At 35.3% G+C, this 6,798-nt stretch overlaps 1 protein-coding gene and 1 long non-coding RNA gene across 3 annotated transcripts in view; one reads left to right on the top strand and one right to left on the bottom strand.

Annotated features, from left to right (window-relative positions):
• The window catches only part of LOC112160794 (carbohydrate sulfotransferase 8), a 280,529-nt gene that overhangs the window by 109,015 nt on the left and 164,716 nt on the right, over nucleotides 1–6,798 (bottom strand). The window lies entirely within an intron of this gene.
• LOC112160796 overlaps nucleotides 5,136–6,798 on the top strand; it is a 7,340-nt gene continuing 5,677 nt past the window's right edge. Inside the window, exon 1 of the long non-coding RNA XR_002921735.2 lies at nucleotides 5,136–5,668. This is a non-coding gene — a long non-coding RNA (uncharacterized LOC112160796). The remainder of the gene's footprint in view (nucleotides 5,669–6,798) is intronic.

Genomic DNA, 6,798 nt, shown 5'->3' on the forward strand with positions numbered 1-6,798 from the left:
TTTTTTACTTTCAACTCTTTTTTTTCCCGTCTTCAAAAGTTTTCAAAAATTTCAGTTTCAAAACCTTTAGCCCCGTTGTGGCGCGTTTGGGCGGGGCTAACATGAAGGACCGATCAAAATCAATGAAGGGGGTAACTTCAGTCCCTGTGCATTCATTGAATCTGAGAACTGTAATAATTCTGGTCAGAAAATGCCTGTATTGTCTGTACTATCTTAGTCTGAAGTTGTCCCAGGACAGGTGAAAAAGCAGATTTTGATCGTGTACAAACCGCACATCCCACACGCTTCTAGCCAGTTCAAAGCGTCATCTTGTTGTTTCACGGACCAGAAGTATCCAAGTTGCCAGAGAAAATCGAAATTTTGAGTTTTGAAGCCTAAAAAACAAAACATTTGAAGCTGAAAATGATTACATTTATTTTAGAATAGCAAAAAGTTTTGGAGATTTTATATTTTTTTGTCAAATACCAATATTATTTTCAATTTTATTTGGGTTTCAAGTAATATTGGCCCCAAAATAGCTCCAAAGATCCATATTATAAAGACCTAAATCAATTCGTATAACAATGCTTTATTTTTCTGTAGTTTAGGTCATAACACACTTGTGTTTTGGGTACTATGCACAGTAGTTATCAGGCAGATGTTTTACACTCTTGCATGCAGGAAAGGTTCTTTATCTGTACCTTTCAACCTGGTAGTATTTATCTCTTGCTGGCGCCAGCGATGAAGAAAAGCTCAAGCTGTGGTCTGGACTGCTTTGCAGCTGCAAAGAAGACCTTCACACATCCAAGGCTGGCACTTATTTTAAATAGCTATCCCACAACTCTTTTAGTAAGCAGAAATGACACAGAAACCTTGAGATTGTACCGAGACACTGAATCTTTTTTATGCTAACCTGCTGCCATCTCTGCAGCTGTGTTGAATGGACTGGCCGCACTGCTGCATAGCTGGTTTTAATTTCAAATATTTAACAAAAGTCTGTTACACTAAATATTTATTACTTCCAGGGCAAGTAAAAGGAGGAACTGTTAAGAAGTTTGCAGAGGAGCATTGCTCATTGAGACAGTTTTGCAGCTGTCACTCAGGAGACTGTCGGAATTTCGTCTTTAATAAATCATCATGCAGGAGACTTTGACGCATTTCGCAACAGGAGAAATAAGCAAGAGAAATAGCAGAAACCACAGGAAGAAGTAGTCAATCTTTTTTGTGTCTTCATTTTGGCTCAGCATGAGGCTGCTGCTGTCTATTTAGATTTTAAGAAAAGTCCAAGAAAGCAGCCTAAATGTCTGTTTTTTCCATGTATGGTACAAGAGTTCAAAGAATCCACATTAAAAAAGGCTCACTGTACAAATGCACCCAGCTGAGCTGCTCTAGAGGCATAAGTGGGAAGAGGTGCAGTGTGGTTCAAGTGTTCAAGAGCAATAAATGAGCTACATTAACTACCAAACTGATCCAACAACACACAAACACACACTCTAAATGACCGCAGAAAGTTCAGACTTTCACGACCTCATGGAGGAAATATTCCGTGTTTTCTATGTCTTCTCTTTTACTTTGAAAGCCCGTCATAAAACAAACGCAGCCTCTGGCCGAGGCTCATAAACCTCTGCTTCAGTGACAGCAGCTCTTTTCACAGAAACGCCCAATCAAAGCAGCAATGGGTCAATGCGGAAATGTTCCAGTGTGAGTTACAGCAGAGTTCAAAGTGTTATTTTAATGCGGCTGCAAATATCAGCTGCAAAAGCGGCGGCGGCTTGTTGGCTTTACTGATACTCCGCAAGCGAATAGTTTTGTTGATACAAACTTTATATGAATGACTTTGTCTGCAGGACTCTTTTCGGTCCTTAAGCTGAACAATGACTTCACGGCGGGCTGTTTTGCTGATGATAAAACAAATCTGCTGGCAGGCAATTTTCTGCTGCACTTGGAAAGCGGCGGAGGAAGACTCTGGTCAACAATCCATCGCGCCACAGACTGAATTCAAGCCACTTTTTTTTGCAAAACTTGCAGTTTAGGAAAGTATATGTATTAGGTATTTTTAAAGGCATCAAAAATATATATTTTTTAAGTTCTCAGTTTGCTTTTGACAGGTCATGGACTTACAAATCAGGAAAATTCTCCTGAAAGTGCAAAAAAGGAAAAAAAATAAATTCATCCAAAATTGTCAGATACAATATATATATACTGTACATATATATATACACTGACCATATATATATGTTTATATATATATACTCTACTTATATATAAACTGACCATATATATATATATATGTATATATATATATACAGGATATAGATACATACTGAAAAGTTGATCTAGTACTGAAAGTAGCAGAAGTATCCGTTAAAAACCTTGAACACGAACAAGGTTATGTTGGTAAAAGACATAAAATCAATAGGCAAGTAAATAATCAATTTCTGACCAAGTTTGTCAGTCTCACTGTTTGCCATTTTACCAATGTGTGATGCAAACAAAAAGAAAAGACGTCCAATCACAAATTTCCACCACGGTGAACCTCACTGATGGATGTGTGCACCAAACATACAATAACCCCTATTTTTTGCACAATTCTAGGTTTTCGTGTCTAAAGGTGTTACAAAAGACATATTTTTTGTTGGTTAAATACAAATACCAATGAAAAAATAAAGAGTTCTTCTGTTAACCCTTTAACTACCCAACCAAGACAAACGTCAATATTTTTCTTCTTCTGCTGCTGACTTAAAGGTTTAAAAGACCATTTTCATTTATAGATTTAAACTCCAAATGTATATCTACATTATATTTGTTTAGGTAAAACAAGTAGACTGTTTTACCAAAAAGTAAGTTTCTCATATCAATTTGTGGACCACATATTAAAATCTGTATCAAATAGGGATGCATGATCAATAGATGAATCTAATTCTATTCACACGATCCAAACAAATCGATCTTTCTACAGGTATAATCAAATCGAATAAACCTATACCAATAAAAAGATCATTTAAAATGAGATAAATTGATGATCGATGCAGTGTGGTATTATGCTCTAACAATGTTCAGTTTGTATTGTTTTGTTGTGGAAAACCAGCATTGTGTTGAACTTCAAGATGCTAAAATGTAAATAGATTTGACATTAATTCCTGTTTACATATTTAATATGAAATTGATTATCTTGCAAAAAATTCAAGGAATCTGGAAAACTTCAGCTGCACTGTTCACTTTCATTACTATTGAATCATGTGAGAGGGAAAGATACACAACCCAAATATAAAAAGCACTTGAGCATATTACTTGTCAGTTCACGATTTAGCTATTGGCTGGTCCGCCGTGGCAGCTGCAGCATAAAACTGAATTATTCTTGATGCATTTCTCTACTTCCTCAAATGACCTTTTATGAAAAAGAGGATTTTTCTAACCTGGATGCAGAAATGAGAAAGAATACAGAAGCAGAGTTTGTGTAATTAGTTTTCTTTGACCCCAGAAACAAGAGGCTATTATCCTCCCAGCAGTTCGCCCCCCCTGCTGCCTCCTCTCAATTTACAAGGCAATCCCAAGCTAGTCCTCCAAGCCTCAGCTCAGGAGAAAAAGCCTTCAATCTGCAGTCAAAGTCTTCTTTATGGAATAATAAGCTTTGTGTTAATTCTGCCCTTCAGTTTTTAAAGATCGAATTGTTAAGATGTTGCACTACCTTCTTTTAAAGTCTTTATTCCATCGCAGTAAAAACAGGAAAGTAGGTTTGCATGTGTAACAAAAATAATCCAATGTCAGCTCTAAAAACTCAGATAATAATATTGAAACCCCAATCAAAGAAGGCAAATTTCCTCATATGTCTCTGTATTTATCCGACAGTGTGCTCATCACATCCTCATCATTCAGCTGTGTGCATCACTGTTTACAAAAGGCTTTCTAACAACACCCAAACACTGTAATTACTGTATGTAAAGAACCCTTCATTAACACATTATAGATGGAGCACACACAGGCAATGGGAGTGTAGATTTCTGTCAGTCTATTCAATGGCTGTTACAATAATGGATTACTAAATGAGAGGGGGTGGGCGGGGGCACCCCTGAGTCATTTGACATGCAAATTAAATAAAAACTAAAAGCCTTCGACTCTGAATTCACTAGAGATCAAATCTGCAATTCCATGAAGTAATGGAACCAAAATGTGAACATACACTGCTATTAGTCTATAGATGATGTCATTATTGAATGTGATTTCCCATATGGTTCTCCCACTTGTAGCTCTCACTGAAGGAATAGAATCAGCCTCACTAATGAGGGTCAGACATGGGGAGACACGACTCTTCGTGTGGCTGAATGTTTTCTAAGTCCAACTCAGAGAAAAGCTCCATTAAATAGACTTAGGTTTGTGTCACAACTGCAAATAAAGCAAACTGTTGCGCATGTTATATATGTATCCTTAAAAAAAACAACACGGTAAGTGTTTAGCTTCTTTACAGCATGACAATTTTAAGTATAAAATATCCTTTAAGAAACTGAATGTAAATCATTCTCAGAGAATTTCAATTATAGAAGATCTCCTATATTTTATTACTTACTGTCTTCTAGTATTTTATATAATGTTCAAATATATAAATATCATCAATGAAAAAAAGCAAAACATTATATCAATTAACAAAAGTTCTATAATTTGTTACGTCTGGTTTACACCAAACGCGGAAGTACCGCGAAGTGCGGAGGTGGCGGAGTGCGCGGTATCCGCTTAACCTCCAGTTCACACGTATTTATTTATGGATTATTTATTAAACTAGATCAGATGCCGAAACGATCGCTGCATGGTGCGAGTCGGGGCGCGGAGGACCGCGGTGCTACACATCTGGTGTGAACTCCACCATAGGTCAACAAGGGCGCCTCCATTCCGCGCCGCTTTGCTACGTTCTCGCATCCGCTATGAACCAGGCATTTAACATTTTTTTACATTTACATTTTGAGTTGATTATTTATGTAACTAAAAATTGTAATTATTGCTCAGTTTCCACTAAAAAATTTGAGTTGATGGCTTATTCGACTAAAAAAAAACAAACCTAAAAACTAATATTTTTAAATGTAACAAATTACAGAGCTTTAGCTAATTTATATATTTTTTCACTTTTTACAGTGTATAATGTACTTTTTTGCAAGAAATGTGCAATAAAAGGGAGAAAAATAAGTTAATCTCTTTTACTTTGTGACCTTTCTCTATAGAATATCAACTTTTCGACTGAAGGAAATGCAACTAAATCATGTACTTTTGATCAAAGAGCCAAATCTGCCAATAATATCCTATAAAATATATTTCTTTTAAGTGCTTTTCTGCTTTAGTTAACCTAAACTCAAACAGTGAGTCATGCTTTTATCTAAAAATTCTATTCATTAGAAGAGATGCCCATCCATTGAAGCAAAAAAGAAAGTCTCCTTTATAGACAGACAATATAATAAAATTCATCCACACTTTACCTTTATAATCAGAATTATTCAAGATTTGACTAAATGTTAGATTGCTGTTCACAAAAAAAAAACATTTTGTATCTGTGAACCTGAACAAAGCAGCAGAAGTGCAGCTCGTGTGAACACAAAAGTCCACGTAACCATAGAAACTCAGAGTGCTGGCAGAGGAGACATCCACAGCGGAGAAGGTTATGAGCTTTTGTTTGCACAGAATATTAGGAATTAATGATTAATGGGTAAATATAGCACATATTTTTATTTATAATTTTGGGGTTTATTACAGTGAGGGACACCTATATTATGTTTTCAATGTGTGTTGAATAATTGAAGAGCTCTGCAGCCGTCCCAAACTCATTTCATCTTCTATCTAAACAAGTTAGACAAACAGCAGAGGAGCTTCAGCAGAGCAGAGGAACAGAACGACTTGAGTAATCATTCAGTCCCGGTTGAACAAGTTCATACTCACTGTTTTGGGGGGAGCTTCTATGTGAATATTTTTTAACCTTTATGCCTGAACCTCTAACAGCTTTATCTGGATTATTTAAGTGGCAAACAAAGAACAAGTTTTAACATAAGCTTTTTTTCGTTTTTTTTAACACAATTGAAGTTTTATATTTCTTCTACAAAGTGTGAGGACCTTTTTATATCTACATTGAATGTGGGTGTGGCTGTGACTAGACCTGTATCTGTGTGACATTCATTTAAAATGGGTTTTTTCCTCCTCTTCAATCAACTAAAAAAAAAAAAAGACATTTCACTCAATGACGTCACACTGTTTCTGCTTTAGATCGTTTCAGTTCTCAGCACATGTGACATGCACTGAAGTGGGAGGCCACGATAAACTAGACAAAAGTTAGAAAATTTTAATTTCACAACAAATCAGAAAAATTCATGCCCACAACAGAAGAAAACTTTGATTTAAAGGTTTCAACAATGATGTTGAAACCTACAAAATTGAGTCACAACAAGCTCACAATTTGATTTGAATTGACAGGATGCAACTTAACTTTTTTTTCGTTTGGAGCACTGTAAAAAGTGAAATGTATCAGTCAACACAATTTATGTAACTTGTTACATTTAGTTTTTGTCAAATTAAAATTTTGGGTTGATGGTTAACTTAAATAAAAAAAAATATTTGATGAAAAATAATATTTTTACAGAGCTTTTGTTAATTTCTCCAATGTTTCACTTTTTCCAGTGAGGGGTCAGGTTTCCATTCTAAGATAAATTTTGTTACATAACATGTTACATAATATATAAATATTGTGATTTATATATTTTACGTAAAAAAATTGAAACAGGTTAAAAATTTCCCGCTATTTGATAAATAAATTTCCTTTTCCAAGTATCAATTCAACTGTAAAAA

This window comes from Oryzias melastigma, linkage group LG3, assembly GCF_002922805.2.
Source record: "Oryzias melastigma strain HK-1 linkage group LG3, ASM292280v2, whole genome shotgun sequence".
In the NCBI taxonomy this organism is placed as follows: domain Eukaryota; kingdom Metazoa; phylum Chordata; class Actinopteri; order Beloniformes; family Adrianichthyidae; genus Oryzias; species Oryzias melastigma.